The sequence below is a fragment of the Megascapheus bottae genome, chromosome 1, assembly GCF_031878675.1.
Source record: "Megascapheus bottae isolate mThoBot1 chromosome 1, mThoBot2.hap1, whole genome shotgun sequence".
NCBI classification, from domain to species: Eukaryota; Metazoa; Chordata; class Mammalia; order Rodentia; family Geomyidae; genus Megascapheus; species Megascapheus bottae.
In genome coordinates, this window is record NC_143509.1 from 30,238,363 (window position 1) to 30,256,261 (window position 17,899).

A 17,899-nucleotide genomic window follows, 5' to 3' on the forward strand; every position below is an offset into this window, starting at 1 on the left:
GATCCAGGTGCATTCTGAAATTCTGATTTAGTTCAACATTTTCAACCAGGCAGATTTATTTTATCTGCCAGTCCTGGGCTTGAGCTCAGGGCCTGAGCACTGTCCTTGGACTTTCTCAAGGCTAGAGCTCTACCACTTGAGCCACAGCACCACTTCCGGCTTTTTTCTATGTACCGAGGAATCGAACCCGGGTCTTCCTGCATGCTAGGCAAGCACTCTACCACTAGGCCACATTCCCCAGGCCCACTTTTTTTAATTTTATAATGGTGCTGAGGTTGGAACTCAGGGCCTTGGATTTGCTCTAGTACTGGAGGCCCCCCGCTTCTGCCACTTAAGCCACGCCCCTAGCGCTTGAACCACGCCTCTGCCACTTAAGCCACGCCCCTGGCTGCTTGAGTCCCGCCTGTCGTGAAGCCGCGCCCCCTGCCTCTTGAGCCACGCCTCTGGCTGCTTGAGTCCCGCCTGCCGTGAAGCCACGCCCCCTGCCTCTTGAGCCACGCCCCTGGCTGCTTGAGTCCCGGCCTGCCGTGAAGCCGCGCCCCCTGCCTCTTGAGCCACGCCCCTGGCTGCTTGAGTCCCGCCTGCCGTGAAGCCGCGCCCCCTGCCTCTTGAGCCACGCCCCTGGCTGCTTGAGTCCCCACCTTCGTGAAGCCACGCCCCCTGCCTCTTGAGCCACGCCTCTGGCTGCTTGAGTCCCACCTTCGTGAAGCCACGCCCCCTGCCTCTTGAGCCTCGCCCCTGGCTGCTTGAGTCCCGCCTGTCGTGAAGCCACGCCCCTGCCTCTTGAGCCACGCCTCTGGCTGCTTGAGTCCCGCCTGTCGTGAAGCCACGCCCCCTGCCTCTTGAGCCACGCCCCTGGCTGCTTGAGTCCCCGCCTGGGCAGCTGGAATCATGCCCACATTTCCCTTTTTGGGGGTGTTTTTGTTTGTGTGTCCCCCACCCCAGGCACTTTGGGGCCCGTTTTGGTTTTCTTTGAAAACCCCCGCGCAAATGTGTGGCTAAGTCCTGAAGAGGGATGCAGTGGGGAAGAAGAGCATTCTGGTCCCATTCTGGCCCCCCCACAGCCTGGCACCAGGCTTCCCCGGGGCTTGCAGCTGTCCAGCACCCCACCCAGAGGCTTTCTGACTCGTCCGGTCACTGTCGCCCCCCCACCCCCAGGCTGCTGTCTCACCGAGTTCCCAGGGCCGCGCAGGACCCGAGGGCCCCACGTTTCTCACAATGAGTGGACTCCCCCACTGAAACCCATCTCTAAGAAACCGAGAGGTCTCCGTGGAAAGATGGGGTTCACCCGAGGGAATTCAAGGCGCTCTGCCCAACTTCTCCCCACTCCTTCGCTCCCCTCCCACACCTGTGTCCAGCCCACAGCCCAGCCGTGGTCCCGCCTGCCCAGAGGAAGTGGGGTACTGTGGGTCAGGCCAGGCAGGGGCTCCCCTCTGAGCCTCAGCCACACAGGATGAGACCGAGCAGGACAGGGACTCCAGCTATGGCTGTCACCCCGCATCTCAATACATGCTTAGTTTCTGGAGTCACAGAGTCCCCCGCAAAAAAAGGAAACCCCTCTCTCTTGTCTCTTCTGCCAACGGAGCAGTCACAGGGCCTTTGCTCATACCTTTCCCTCTGCTTGGAATGCTGTCCCCACCCATCCTCAAGCCTCCAACATCGCCTCCTCCATGCAGCCACCACGCGCGAGCTTGTTTTGTTCAAGGGCTAGCGCTCTACCACTTGAGCCACAGCTCCACTTCTGGCTTTTTCTATGTATGTGGTACTGAGAATCGAACCGGGGCTTCCTGCATGCTAGGCAAGCACTCTACCTCTAGGCCACACTCCCAGAGCTCTCCTTTTTTTTAATTCTACTAAGATTCTGCACTCAGAGCCTTGTCCTTTGGTAGGCAGGTGCTCAACCGTGTGAACCAACACCCCCACCTACCCCCAGCTCTTTTTATCTTGTGATCTTCTGAATAGGTTTTCTAACTGGGGGGGGGGGGGTGGCTAAACCTTTCAGACCACAATCGTAGTATTTATGCTTCTGTGGAACTGGGAAGACAAGGTGAGCCACTGCAACCCCTCTTTTTCTGGTCAAGATGGGGTCTCGTGACCTTTTTTGGCCATGCTAGCGTTGAACTGCCATCCTCTGCAATCTCTGCCTCTCTTGGTGGGGGTGAACTGGATGTTTCTGTGTTCGTTTAGGAGACGGGATGATGAGATGAACAAATCCATCCCTTGAGGTGTGTGGAGAACTCAGCATAGCTGAGGAGACCATGGTGGAACCCAGCCCCCCTCCCCCTCCCCCGGCACACCTGTCATCTCCGCTCCTCACAGGGCTCAGTCTGAGGAGCATGCCCTGGCACGAAAGTCCCTGAGATTCTTATCTCCAATGACTCACCAAAAAGCCAGAAGTAGAGCTGTGATTCAAGTGGTAGAGCACCAGCCTTGAGTGAAAAAAAAAAAAGCCAAGCATGAGTTCAAGATCCAGTATCCTGCACAAATACACCTGTGCTTCAAGGAAACAATGGCTCCTTACCAATGAGTCCAAGCTGCACCCTTGAGGACCTCAGAGAGTAGGGACTGGACCCTGAGAGCCTTCCCAGTACCCTCCCACACCCACTGATGCCATCCAAGCCCTTTCTGGTGCCTGGCACCACTGGGCTGGCACACGTGGCACGCCTCTACCGCCTGTGGGATTTGTTCTGTACTCAGATGGTTCCATCTTCCTGCTCAAATCCTCAAGCCTATTCAGAGAGGCCCTCCTTCACCCCACCCGAGCTCTACCCACAGTAGAGCACTCCAGCTCACCACAGGGCCTTTGCACAGGAGGCCCCCTCAGTCTGAGTCACACTCTCCTTTAAACAGTGCTCCCTGCCTTCCAGTAAACTGTCTGCATCTAACAGACACTTAATGGATGACATATGCGTCTTTCTTTTCTTTTTGGCCTTGCCAAGCAGCCACTCTACCACTTGAGCCATTCCCCCATTCTGTTTGCTTCTGCTTTTTTTTTTTCCAGTGAGGGTCTCATGCTTTTGCCTTGCCACTCACCACAGTCCTTTTTACGCGTCCCACACAAGTACCAATCTCAGCACTGCTCGTCTCAAACCTCAGTCCTCCCCATCTCAGCCCCTATGAGTACCTGGGATTACGGGCATGAGCCGACAGGCCTGGCTTGTTTCCAAAACTCAGTCTCCTGGATGTATTAATGTTGTATTCTCTCCTGAGGTTGATGCCTGGATTCTTCTCCTTACTACATTCCTACCACCAGACCCAGCACATAGTAGGTGCTTGATAAATTACTTGTTGAATGAACCAACTCATCCCAAGTGGGCTGAGAACCTCTGTACACTATAGGCTGGACTCACACTATTGTCCTCTCTCTGTTCCAACCTCACGGCTCCTGGATGGACTTCCAGCATACCAAGCCACCTACCTCAGGGCCTTTGCACTGGCTTTTTTGCTATACTGCCCTTTTTCCTGTGAGAGTTGCTTGGCTGACCCCCTTTCCCAGGCTTGGAACATCTTCTGTTCCCCACAAAGGGAATCTTTACATCCATTGAAGTCTCAGATCTGCTGCACACGCCAAACCCCTAGGCCTCAGGCCTGAAATTTAAGGAGTAAGCCCTGGCCAGCAGGAAGTCTCTGAGCCATCAACCACCAGACCTCTTGCACCAAGCGAGCTGGGAAAATCCCACCCCCCAGTAACAAACATGGGTGATGGGGGAACTCCTCCTCTTCCTCTTCCTCCTCCTCCTCCTCCTCCTCCTCTTCCTCCTCCTCCTCCTCTTCCTCCTCCTCCTCCTCCTCTTCCTCCTCCTCCTCCTCTGTCCTCCTCCTCCTCCTCCTCCTCCTCCTCCTCCTCTTTCCTCCCTCTCCTCCTTCTCCTCCCTGAACAGCACCCAGCGTCCCAGGGGCCTCTTTGGCAGGATCTGGACACACAGCAATTGCTGCAGGAATGCTTGGCTGGTGGGATGTGTTTCTGATGGTCCTCTGGCCACGGAGCCTGGGGTGGCCTCAAACTCGAGATCGTCCAGCGTGCTGGGATAACAAGGGCACTGCCACAGCTGCGTCAGGATTTGTTTGAACAAAAATGCAGTGTGGCAGGACAGAGTGGAAAGGGCAAAAACGGGGTAGGGGAGGGACAGAGACACACAGACAGATGGACAGACACAGACAGAACCTTTGCAACAACTCTGTTCCCACAAGCCAGCCCTTAACAAAGCCCTACAGAGCAGTAGATCCCAGAACAAAGCTGGGGTCCCATCCCCAGCCCCACTACCCCCCAAAAAACCCCAGAGCAGCCAGAGTCCCCTCCTCCTGCACCCCAAAAAACCACACCAGAGCCTCTGTGCCCCATGCGCACAAATGGCGACAGCTGCTGGGCACAGCAGTGGCTGATTGCTGGCTGCATGTGGGGAGCCGGGCTGGCTGTGGGGTTCAGGGTAGGAGAAGGCTACACAAAGTGGTGCTGTGGTTCAAGTGGTAGAGCGCCAGCCTTGAGTGAAAAAGCTCAGGGACAGAGCCCAGGGCCCTGAGTTCAAGCTTCAAAACAACACAAGACAGAGGGGGATGAGAGGGGAAGGAAAGGGAGGGGAGTTAGCTGGAGCCCCAGAGCTGGGATCAGAGACAGAGAGGACTCAGAGACCCTAAGAGGAGAGAGACAGAGACAGTGAGACAAAGACAGAGAGCATGAGACAGAGAGAGTGAGAGAGCCCCAAAGCAGAAACAAGCAGGAGAAAGGCAGAGCAGCTGAACCCTGGGGGCTGCTGGGTAGGATGTGGGGATGGGGGGCTGGACCTGACAGAGACAGCCTGGGAGAGGGAAAGGGGGGCATTCCAGTCCCCATGGACCCCCCCCCCCAGCCCTCAGAAGGGGTCCAGCCCAGCCGGGCCTCTACCTGCAGGCTCCCTCCACGGCCTCCTGTGTCCTCTGCGTGTCTCCTCTGAGCCTCTGGCCGAGGCGGGGCCTCTGAACCCCTTGGCTGTGGAGGGAGGGTGTCACCCACACTTCCGCCAGGGCCCCCAACCCACAGCCGTGGCTTTCCTGTGAGGCCTGTCCTCTGTCTGCTGACCATGGGAGGGACGCCTCTCATTCCAGCCACCTGAGAGAGACTCTTCTACAAAGATGCAGAAGGCCCCTTCTGTGTTTCCACCTGAGGACGAATTCCTCCATGGCTCCTCATGGTGGCAGTGGTGGTGGTGGTGGCGGTGTGTGTGTGTGCGCGTGTGTGTGCCCATCCTGGGACTTGAACTCAGAGCCCAGATGCGGTTGCTGATTTTTTTGCTCAAGGCTAGTGCTCTACCACTTGTGCCACAGCACCACTTCCAGCTTTCAGATGTTCCTTGGAGATAAACTTCTCAAGGATTTTCCTTCCCCTGGGCTGGCTTCGAACCCCGATCCTCCGATCTCAGCCTCCTGAGTACAGCTGGGAGGACAGGCATGAGCACCTGGCCCCACATTACCTTTCTGAATGGCTTAAGTCCTTGCTCTGACCTATCTAACCCATCCAAGATGGGAAACTGAGGCACACAGCACCAAAGCAAAGTGATCCCTCCCTCCACCCCAGGGGTGGGGGTGGAGGGAGGGAATCAGCAGGTGAGCCAACCTCAGGGATTTGGGGGATGAGCTGAGCTACGCCCCGTGCCAGGGTTGTGAGATCAAGGCCTGGGCTGCTGTCCCCCTGAACTCTGGTTTGGACCTGGGTTCCGGATGGAATTGAGCACAGCGTCACCTGGTGGGCAGACCTGGAATTGCACCCCTTTCCATTGATCTGTGAATTCAGAAAACAAACTTTTGTTTGAGGGGAGGGGGTGCAGGGTGAGACTGGAGATAAAACACGTCCCCACCCCCTGAGGAACCAATCATATCCAGTGTACTTGGCATGTACTATAATCACTTTAATCCCTTTTCCCCTAATATAAATTTGTTTTTGTCCATACTCCTGAAATAAGTGATCAAAAAGGGGCCATTAAAAAAGAAAAAAAGGCCATGAAAGGAATGGGAGAGAGCTGGGTGACTGGCCTGTGCTTGTAGTCCCAGCACTCAAGAGATGGGAGCCAGGGGATGGAGAGTTCAAAGCTAAACCTGTGTGACTGAATGAGACCCTGGGTCATAGATTCATAAATAAAATAAATGGGGCCAGGAGTTTGGCCTAGTGGTAGAATGCTTGCCTAGCATGCACGAAGCCCTGGGTTCGAATCCACAGTAGCACATACAGAGAAAAAGCCAGAAGTGGTGCTGTGGCTCCAGTGGTAGAGAACTAGCCTGTATAAAACCCAAGGACAGTACTCAGACCCTGAGTTCAAGCTTCAGGACTGGCAAACAAACAAACAAATAGCCTTGCCATTAAGCTCAGTTAGGTATGCACGAGACCAAGCTTCCACGTCTACTTCCAGGTGGATAGATGATAGGTAGGTACATTTATAGGGAGACTCATACATAGATTGATACACTCATAGAAAGCTTGATAGGTAGATAGTAATTGATAGATACACTGCACAGTTAAAGACTAATCCAGTATTTTATATAAATCATAACCTAATGAACTTTAAATAAAACAGTATCACCTAGGAACAGCACAATCTTGAGTGACCACGAATCTGTGATATGAAATGAGCGTGCAACATGTAGCCAGATAGGATTTTCTCAATTTATCCTTTAGTGTTGAAACAATAAATGATTTTTAAGAATGGAACTGAATCCCTGAGTCCTTTCCCACCCTCAGGAAGGCCTTGGGTTCAATTCCCGGCTCCAAAAAAAAAAAAAAAGAAGAACATTGTTAACAGTATAATGCCATGTCAATATTATTCAGATTCAGCCTAGCCTTCCATGTGAAAACTAAAATTTACAGTTATAATTATATATGGCAGGATATGCTAGTATTCTACCATTTGACCCACAGTGCCATCTTTGACTTGTTGTAAGTAGTTTATTGAAGATAATAGTTTCCTGGGCTTCAAATTATAGTCCTCTGATCTCAGCCCCTTGAGTAGCTAGGATTACAGGTATGAACCACTGGCACCTAGCAATCTGATTATTTCTTAACACAAAATCTCCAAGTAGTCACAGAAAAGTAGAAAATTGAATTCACTGGACCTGTGTGTATGAGTGTGTGTGCGTGTGTGTGTGTGTAGTCTGGTTTCACATCTTTCTTTGTTGTGGCGTTTGAATCTGAACTCAACCCTCCCAGCTTTTTATTTTCTTTTTTTGCCACTACTGAGGCTTGAACTCAGGGCCTCATGCTTTCTTGGCTGGCTCAGCTGGCACTCTACTACTTGAACCACCTTTCCAGCCCAGGCTTTTTGGTGGTTCAGTGGAGATAAGAGTCTCACAGACTTTCCTGCCCCAGCAGGCTCTGAACAGTCTAGTTTAGTTTACAGTGTTCCGATCACCCCGACATGAGTGAACCATGGGCTAGGGAAAGATAATTACATCAGGGAAAAAAATGAAAACTGGAAATATGGTCTTTCTAAATGCCTACCGCCTTCCCACCATTGTCAAATCAAAAATTAGTTAACTTATCCCAGCTACTCAAGAGGCTGAGATCTAAGGACCATGGCTAGATGCCAGCCAGCCCTGGCAGAAAGTCAGTGAAACTCTTAAATCCAGTTAAGCTGTGGCTCAAGTGGCAGAGTGCTAGCCTTAAGCAAAAGAAGCTCAGGGACAGCGCTTAGGCAGGCTCTGAATTCAAGCCTCAAGACTGGCAAAAGAAAAAAAAGTTACATTAAAAAAAATAATGGTGGGGCCGGGAGTTTGGCCTAGTGGTTAAAGTGCTTGCCTAGCATGCACGAAAACCCGGGTTCAATTCCTTAGTACCACATACATACAAAAAGCTGGAAGTGGTGCTGAGGCTCAAGTGGTACAGCTCTAGCCTTGAGAAAACCCAGGGACAATGCTCAGGCCCTGAGTTCAAGCCCAGGACTGGCAAAAAATAAAAATAAATAATAAAAAAATAATGGTTAAGGGTGAAAACTTTCTTAATAAAGGCCCAGAAACATAACAAATCAAAGCAAGTTTGGACAAATGGGACTGCATAAAACTGCAGAGCTTCTGTATGGGAAAAAAAAAAAAACATAGCAAGATAAATAGGAAGCCTACAGAATGGGAGAAGATCTTCACTTGCTCTACAACAGACAAGGACCTCATATCTAAAATATACCTACAGCTCAAGAAATTAAATCTTTCAAAAACAAACCCACACAGGGTGCAGTGGCTCATGCTTGTAATCCTAGCTACTAAGGAGGCTGGGATCTGAGGATCGCAGTTCAAAACCAGCCTGGGCACAAAAGTCCAGGAGACTCTAATCTCCAATTAACCACCAAAAAACCAGAAGTGGCACTATGGCTCCAGGGGTAGGGCAGTAGCCTTGAGCTGAAGAGCTCAGGGACAGCGCCCAGGCCCAGAGTTCAAGCCCCATGGCAAAAAAAAAAAAAAAGAAAACTCAAAGAAACAACCATCCCATTAAAAGGTAGGCTAAAAGAGAGACTTCTCTGAAGAGGAAATAAGAATGACCAATAGACACATGAAGAAATGCTGGATATCTCTGATCATAATAGAAACGCAAATCAAACCAACTTTGAGATTCTACTTCAAAGAATGGCCATGATCAAGAAATCTAATAACAACAGATGCTGGAGGGGATGTGGTCAGGAGGGATCACTACTACACTGTTGGTGGGAGTGCAAATTCGTTCAAGCAGTATGGGGATTCCTCAAAAAACTAAACTTAGAGCTCCCCTATGACCCAGCAATTCCACTACTTGGCATTTACCCAATCGTCCAGAAACAAGGACATACCAAATCCACTAGCACAACGATGCTCATTGCAGCACTATTTACCATAGCAAAGATATGGAACCAACCCAGATGCCCCTCAGTTGATGAGTGGATCAACAAGTTGTGGTATTTGTACACAATGGAATTCTATGCAGCTGTCAGAAAGAACAACATCACCCCATTTGTAAGGAAATGGAAACACTTGGAAAAAATCATATTAAGTGAAGTAAGCCAGACTCAAAGGAACTTAGGCTCAATGGTTTCCCTCATTTGTAACAATTAATATACATCTAGGATTCTCCTAGCATGGGATCACAATAGCTCAGAAGCTGTGTACATATGTCCATATAGGATGAGGCTAAGCGGAATGAATCCCAGGATATGGAAACAAGAGGTTTCTCTTTGTGATTGTTGTTCATAATGTACTATGAGAAGTTATTTCTTTTCTCTTCTTTTCCCCTTAAGGTTTATCTCATGTGGTTACTGTATCTGACTTTGGTACCTAGTATATTGTATATACATTCATTTGTTTATTTGAAAAGGGAAGGGAAGGGAAAAACAAATGCGTGGGAGGAGGTTGTGGGAGGGAAAGTGGGAGAAAAACATGGGAAGGGGTAACAATGTTCAAGAAGTAATGTACCCACTACCTGATGAGTGTAGCTGTAAACCCTCTGTACATCACCCCAACAATAAAATTAAATTTTAAAAAATATGTATATATATAGTGGTTAAACGAAGGCTGGTCTGTGTCTATTTCCAAGCCACACTTTCTCCTTTATTCACTGATATAACCACCAGGTGGCGACATTCTCAATTCAAACTCCCCCTTGTTCTCCAGAACCCAGCTGCAATTCACAGTAAGAACAGTGAAATCCCTTATTTTGTCCAACTAACAAAAAAGAAAAGAAAACTATGCAATATCTCACAAGGTATGACTTTTGAGTTTATATTTCAGTGGCAATTAAATGCAAAAATAGTTCTTGAAGCTGGTTTCCGTGGCCTATGCCTCTAGTCTGAGGTACTTCAGAAGCTCGAGGCAGGAGCATTGCTCACAACCAAGGTTCAAGGCCGGTCTCCAATCTCATCTGCTTAGGAGGATGAGATTCAAAGGACTGCAGTTCAAAGGCAGGGCAGAAAGAACAGTCCTTCAGACTCCAGCTCCAATTAGCCAGCAAAAAAGGATTTGCTGAGCAACTGAGAGGCACTGAATGTGCACACACACACACACACACACACACACACACGCAGAGTAACAGCTATCATTTACTAAAGCAGTCATCCCCAGAGCTGTACCTGTCATTTAACCCCCAAAACATAGCCACTAACTGGATATCATCATCACTCCCATCTTACAGATGAGGAAACTGAGTCACCTGAAGATTGCCATTTCTAACCAAACTCTACAACTAGTAAGGGCTGTGTCTGCTGGTCACAGCCGGCTCATGGCTGCATTGAACAGATGCTAGTTATCGGTGTGACCCTAAGGAGGCTTTACGTGTTCCTGTCTTGTTTCCTCTCATGAAACATAAGTAAACTTACTCTCAACTTGTGAACCCCAAATGGACTTTATGAATAACGACTCAGAAGCAACCATTTAGCTGGCAAAATCATGAGGAGAAATATTCGTGGAAAGGTGGAGATGGAGTTTAGGTTTTGCTGGAGTCCAACAAGAGCTTTTGACCTTGAAAAGTCTCAGAAATACTAAGCAGAGAGTTGGGGTGTAGCAGAGCACTTAACTGACTGTAGTAGGGGAGAGGAAAGAAAATGCACTTGATATGTCTCATCTATGAAACGTCTTAGCCACACACAAAACTGGAAAAAGGCCACAGCCTGGGAATGTGGCTTAGTGGCAGTGTGCTTGCCTAGCATGTATGAAGCCCTGGGTTCCATTCCTCAGTACCATATACACAGAAAAATCTGGGAGTGATGCTGTAACTCAAGTGCTAGCCTTTTGCTAGCCTTGAGCAAAAGCAGCTCAGGGACAGTGCTCCAGACCCTGAGATCAAGCCCCAGAACTGACAATAAAAATAAAATAAGAGAGAGAAAGGAAAGAAGGAAGGAAGAGTCCAGGTGAGGTGGCTCATGCAATCCCAGCCACCTTAGAGTCCAAATGCAACCCAAACACTGAGTTAACAAGAACCCATCTTCATCAGCATAGAAGGACATACTTCACACACCTGTCACCTCAACAGGGAAGGGAGTATAAACAGGAGGATCAAAGGCCAAGCTGGCCCAGGCATAATAAACCGGAGGCCCTATCCAAATAATAACTAAAGGAAGAAAGGTCTGGAGGCAGGACCCAAGTAGGGTTAAGGCTCAAGCGGTAGGGGGCGTGGCTCAGGCTGTGGGGGCGTGGCTTATGCCGTGGGGGGTGTGGCCCAAGCAATAGCTGCTCAAGTAGTAGAACACCAGCCCTAGCAAGTGGGAGGCCCTGAGTCCAAGCCCCAGGACCACTAAAAAGAAGAAAGACTGCCACGTGATGACAAGGTCCATTCCACACATCAAACTCCTTATCAAACTGCCACCAAATTCTGCTAATAGACTCCATCTTGCCTTCATGGTAGAGCCTGGGAAATTCCACCCACCCCCCAGGCAATGGGCGTGCCCCAATTCCTAGAAGCAGGGGCCTGGACTTCGACAATAGGCTGGTGGACCTGCCACTCTCAAGCTCCCTGTGGCCCTGCCCCCTGACCACAACCTTATTTAACCTTAGCCTTCCCTCCCACCCCCAGGACACCAGGCCTCCTGTCTCAGGTCTCCCGGCTTTCCCGCATGCCATGACTGGCATTCCACTTCAGCACTCCATTGATCTGGTTTGTTGGTAACGTTTGGCTGTTCTTTCTTCTCCTGCTCTCATGGCTCCCTTTTCTAACAGCATTAAGTGTATTGGATGATGGTTTGTAGGTGGACAAGAGTCTACCTCACGTGGCTGGTTCTCCAATAAACACTCCCAATTCAACTTCTCAACATGTGGCGTCTCTGGTTTCTCACCATTGAGTTCCCCTAGCAACACTCAACCCTGCCCTTCTTCACCAGGCTTGAGCAGAATGCATCTTTCTACCCTGTGAAGGGAAATAAAGCAGCTGGGGGTGAGGAGTGGGGGGGGGGGATGGAGGTGGGGGATTCCCATGTGTCCCCCTGCCATTCAAGGTTTCTCTGACTTTGACTACTCATCCCTGTCTGGCCTCACTCTGAGAAGGCAGCTTGTGATTGCAGAAACTCCAACAGGACCGGACAGCACATTCTATTGGCAGCCCTTGCTGAATTTTCCAGAAGTCTGGCTCGATGTAGCTGTTTCGGATCCCTTGATGTTCGTCTGGGATGAATTGCTAAGCATCCCCCCCCAATCCCTGTAGGGGTCACCTCAATATCAGGGCCAGCTCCCATCCTTCTAGCCCTGCCTCTTTGGCCCAATTCCTGAGTCAGCTTGCTAAGGAAATCACCTCCAGCCCTTCCCAGACATTTGACCTTGGGTGTCCTTTGTCAAATTTGCCTTCTTCACTCCCAGCCAGTCAACACTCTGCTGTGTTATACAAGCAATGTGCACATTTTATTCCCTCAGACTTTGGAATTCTCTATCAAGCAATGTCTTCCACTAAAACTCTGTATTTGGGGAGGGGAGGGGACAGGGAGGGAAGAACCCACAAGCAATCAGAAGGCACAGACCAGGGAAAGGGTAAGGAATGAAGAAAACAGGGCAGATTTCTCCAAAAGGCGGGGGGGGGGGGGGGAGGCCTGGGAAGGTGGGTGACCCCAAAAGGGTGTAGCGGCAGGAACTGGGCCAAGAAGAACAGAAGCCCTGGGAATTAAGACCCAGCAGAGAGAAGGCCGGGCATGCCCTCAGGCTGTGGGAGAGAGGCAGGCGCCATTGACCCCCGGCTGACAGCTGAGTAACATCTGTTAGACAGAAAACCCAGTCCTAGCCAGAAAGTCACAACCAAAGGGCAGGGCGTTTAGACACCCAGTGGGTTGGGTTTATTTGTGTGTGTGTGTGTGTGTGTGTGTGTGTTTATATATAAATAGTGTGAGAGAAATCTTTTCCTGCCACAGACATTACTAATCACTGCCTGATTTAGCTGAAGTTCATGCTCACCCCAAACACACAGGCAACTACATAGAATAACAGAGTTAACAACAGATGCACAGATTAAGTAGATATCACACGTTGAATGACAGCGTTATACATATGGATTTCTATGATCCTTGAAATAATTCTGGAGGCTGGGTGTTCATGCCAAGCCACGTGGCTCTACCACTTGAGCCACACCTCTACTGCTGTTAGAGTGTCAGCTCCCTGAGTAGCTTGGATTACAGGAGTAAATTTACCAGTCTCATTTGCGACGAAGACGATAGAGCTCTGTACTTTGTCAACTATCACAAAATTTTACCCAAAAATGGAAAAACCCAGAGCCTTGTGCTTTTACTCCGTTTTCTTGTTCTACCACTTGAACTATGACTTCTGTGAGGCTTTTTGCTGGTGCATTAGAGATGGGGGTCTTCAAACTTTTCTGCTGGAGCCATTTTCAAACTGCAGTCTTCCGGATCTCAGCCTTGTGAGTAGCTAGGACTACAGACATGAGCCACTGGCACTTATTTTAAGGAAAGGAATAGAGAGTCCGAGGATGCATGACACACCCTGCAGTAAAAATTAAGCTAGAGCCAGGCGCCAGTGGCTCATGCCTATAATCCCAGATATTCAGGGGGCTGAGATCTGAGGATTATGGTTCAAAGCCAGCCCAGGCACGAAAGTCCCTGAGACTCTTATCTCCAAAGAACCCCCAGAAAACCAGAAGTGGCTCTGTGACTCAATGTGGTACAGCAGCAGCCTTGAGCAGAAAAGGTTCAGGGACAAGGCCCAGGCCCTGAGTTCAAGTCCCAGGCCTGGCACACACAAAAGAAGAGGACAGTAGTTCAGAGAGAAAGGAAAAAGAGGAGGAAGAGGAGGAAAGAAAGAAGATGATTTCTGGGGGAACTTTCAATCCTCTTGTCTCTCTCCTGTCCCATAGCTACAAGGACAAAAGCCATGAGGCTAACATCCTCTGTCCCCTGGGACCAGCGAGGGTACAGCCAAGGCTGGGGAGGTCTCAGAAGGGGCCTGGAGGGAGCCAGTAAGGGGGGGGGGCGGTTACTTTCAGAAAATGACCTATTGGTGGCCTCCCACAGTGAGCAAGGGAAGAGAGGGGGCAATGAGGGGAAAGGGGGGAAGGAACCAGATGTTTCTCTGCTTAGCTAAACCCTGGACCTTGTCCCAGGGGACTCTACAGGCTTCCCAGAAGACCCTCCCCCCACCCCACTCCCAACCCCCTCCACCCCATCCCAAAATCAAGGCTCATCACCCAAGGTCAAAAGGCAACACTCCAGTTCAGGAATGCTGCCTCTCTGCCACCCATCAGCCCCAGGCCCCAGTCCAGCCTCCCTCCTGCCTGAGGTGACCCCATACAACCTTCCCTGTTCTGAATTTGGTCCAAAGAGTGCAACCCTGCTGGGCCACCCCCAAAGAAAGCCTTGTTCTCAGGTCCCAGGAGGAGGGGGGACCAGGAAGCAATCTTTGAGGCTTAGCCAGCTATCTCTGCCTGGAATTTCATGTTCGAGTTTCTGCTTTGGGTAAAGACAGCGTTTCCTGTATCCCATCCAGAACGCTCTGCCCACCCAACCCCCACCGCCGCCCACTGGCCCCAGAGGAAGGTTTATTATGTGACACGGGCAATCCCAGGAAGAGGCACCTCTCCCACTGTGCCTCAGGGACCTACAGGTTTCTCCAGCCTCTGTCCCCAGGCCTCTTCCTTGCTTGAAGAACCTTCTATCCCTGAAGGTTCCTTTATGTAGGAAATCTCTCTTTTGGACTCCAGGATGGGATACATTCTTTTTAAATAAGATCCTCTCAAAAAAAAAAAAAAAAAAGGTGAGGCTAGCCAGACACTAGCGGCTCATACCTGTTATCCTAGCTACTCAGAAGGTTGAGATCTGTAGATCATAGCCCAAGGGCAGCCTGAGCTAAGTCTGTGAGATACTTATCTCCAATAAACTACTCAGAAAAAAAAAAAAAAAAAAAAAAAAAAAAAAACCACAGAAGTGGCCAGTAGTGTGGCCTAGTGATAGAGTTCCTGCCTAACACACACAAAGCCCTAGGTCCAATTCCTCAGTAGCACACACACACACACACACACACACACACACACACACACACACCAAAGTGGTGCCAGAGCAGTCTAGCCTTGAGAAAACTCAAGGACAGTGCCCAAGCCCTGAGTTCAAACCCCAGAACTGGCCAAAGAAAAGAAAATAAGGAGAAAAAAGCCAGAAATAGAAGCTCAGGGACAAATGCCTAGGCCCTGAGTTCCAGTCCCAGTGCAAACGTAAATTAATTATTGATCATTAGAGGGAAGATTATTTTGGACTTGTTTTCCTAGGCTGGTTTCAAATCGTGATCCTCAGATCTCAGCCTCCTGAGTAACTAGGATTCCAGGCATGAGCCACAGGCATCCCGCTAGAACCAGGAACTTTGTTGTTGTTTTTCTGGTTGTCTGCAACTAGTTCAGTAACCATAGGAAGTTACTCAGCCTCGAGGCGCCGCCATGTCTCCATGTGGGCATGGGCACCTACCTCCTAAGACAGTTGTTGAGTTCAAACAGGCCTGAGAGTCAGGGCTGAGGCCTGAGGCCTTGATGGGTAAACTGACTGCAACTTTCCCACAACCTACTCTCCCAAGCCAACCATGGAATCTCCATTGCGTGTCCTAGTGGTGGAATTTAGGTACTGCACCCCTCCAGAAGCACCATCTTGTGAGTCTCAAGATGGCAAAATGACACCTTCTCCCTGAGAAGGTACCGTGTGTGTGTGTGTGTGTGTGTGTGTGTGTGTGTGTACGAGGGCCCAAACTAAGAGCCAGGGCACTAGCCTTTAGGTTTTTTTTCACTCAAAGCTGGCACTCTACCACTTGAGCCACAGCCCCACTTCCAGCTTTTGGTGGTTAGAGATGAGTCTCACAGACTTTCTTTCCTTCCCTAGGCTGACTTTGAACTAGAGTCCTCAGATCTCAGCCTCCTGTGTGACTATGATTACAGGTGTGAGCCAGACACCCAGCTTGAAAAGGACTTTTTATAGGTAGCTCATGCCTCTGATCCCAGCTACTTAAGAAGCACATTTGTGCTCAGAGTTTGGGGCCATTCTCTTCCTGCGATGGGCTGCAGGAGAAGATGGCGGTCTCCATAGGAGTTAAAAGTTCCTCGTAATTTTCACTCATTGGAAGAACTTGAAGAAGGGCAAAAAGGAGTAGGCGATGGTACGGTTAGCTGGGGCCTTGAAGATAATGAAGATGTGACACTTACAAGGTAGACATGCATGATTATTGGGCCACCAAGGACAAATTATGAAAACAGAATATATAGCCTAAAAGTAGAATGTGGACCTGAATATTCAGAGGCTCCTCCGTTGGTTAGATTTGTAACAAAAATTAATATGAATGGAATAAACAATTCCAGTGGAATGGTGGATGCACGGAGCATACCAGTGTTAGCAAAATGGCAAAATTCATATAGTATCAAAAAAAATTCATATAGTATCAAAGTTGTTCTTCAAGAGCTAAGACATCTAATGATGTCCAAGGAAAATATGAAGCTTTCACAACTACCTGAAGGTCAAACATACAACAATTAATTTTAATGAATTTTAAACTTGTCTTAAATCAATAACCTTCTACTCATATTAACGTCTTGATTAAATATCACAATGCAAAATACCTACACATTAAGTAAGAGAATACCAGCTGGTAAACATGACACGGACACTTGTAAGAATATATTTAATATATGTACACCCATTATGTTTTCAGGTAACAGGAGGAAAAGTGAAGCGGAATTTTTATTTCTGTTGTTAAGGCACTGTCATTCGAACATGAACCTGGAGTACTTGAATTAGAACTCAGGTTTTTAAGGTGAAAGGATGGCAAGAAGAGTCAGATGGCAGTGGAAAATGAATGTGCTTCTGACACATAAAACCTCCGAAGGAAAAACCAAAGTGGCATGCTTTATCCATCTTACTTCATGAAAAAGCTGCAGTTGAAATTGGTTAAAGTAGCAGGTACAGTGAATATTGTCACAAATTGTGTTAATTTTTGAAACGGTGTGGGTGCTAACTACTAGTATAGTATCAAAAATATGTTCAGGATTATTTCATACCTGTATTTATAATAAAAAGATGTTGGGAGGCGGTCGATGAATTTCTGTTAAAAGTTATTCCTGTGTGTTACATGTAATAGACATGACAAATATTTGTTTACAGTCTTTGTTTAATAAACCATGCATTTATGTTTAACTCAAAAAAAAAAACACATGGGGACTGGGAGTTTGGCCTAGTGGTTAAAGTGCTTGCCTAGCATGCATGAAGACCCAGGTTCAATTCCTTGGTACCACATACATAGAAAAAAGCCAAAAGTGGTGCTGTGACTCAAAGTGGTAGAGCTCTAGCCTTGAAAAAGCCCAAGGACAGTGCTCAGGCCCTGAGCTCAAGCCCAGGACTGGCAAAAATAAAATACAATAAAATAACACACATACAGCTACTCAGGATGGCTCACGTCTGTAATCCCAGCTACCCTCAGGAGGAAGAGATCAGAGGTCATCCAGGCAAAACTTTTCAGCTGGGCCTAGTGGCACAGGCTTGTCATCCTAGCAGGAAAGTATAAAACAGAACAATCAGATTTTCCCCAGAAAACACTGACCTCAAAACAAACAGACAAGCAAAAAATAAAACCAGAAAGGGAATTGGGAAGAGTGGCTCAGCAACCAGAAAGCCCTGAGTTCAGACCCTAGTTCAGCCAAAACAGACAAGCAAATAAATGTTTAAAATAAATAAAACTAAGAGACAAAAGAAGGAGGTCACAGTTAGGGCCAGGCTAGCAGAAGTTAGGAGATCCTGTTTGACAAACTACAAAACAAAAAGGACTTGGCGGGGGAACATTAGCCAAGTGAGAGAGTCGCTCCCCACGGTTGCACGCACACACACACACACACACACACACACACACACACACACACACACACCTCAATTTACCCAAGTCTGTTTCCCAGGGTTCCCTGCAAAAGCATGGACTGAGAGTAGATGTCAAGCCCATCCCCCGCCCCCAGCCAAGCCACAGGCCCCGC

The 17,899-nt window shown here is 48.9% G+C and overlaps 1 pseudogene; it reads left to right on the forward strand.

Moving 5' to 3' along the window:
• Positions 1–1,277: 1,277 nt before the first annotated feature.
• On the forward strand, positions 1,278–16,415 carry LOC150068784 (ubiquitin-conjugating enzyme E2 variant 2-like; annotated as a pseudogene).
• The last annotated feature ends 1,484 nt before the right edge of the window (positions 16,416–17,899 follow it).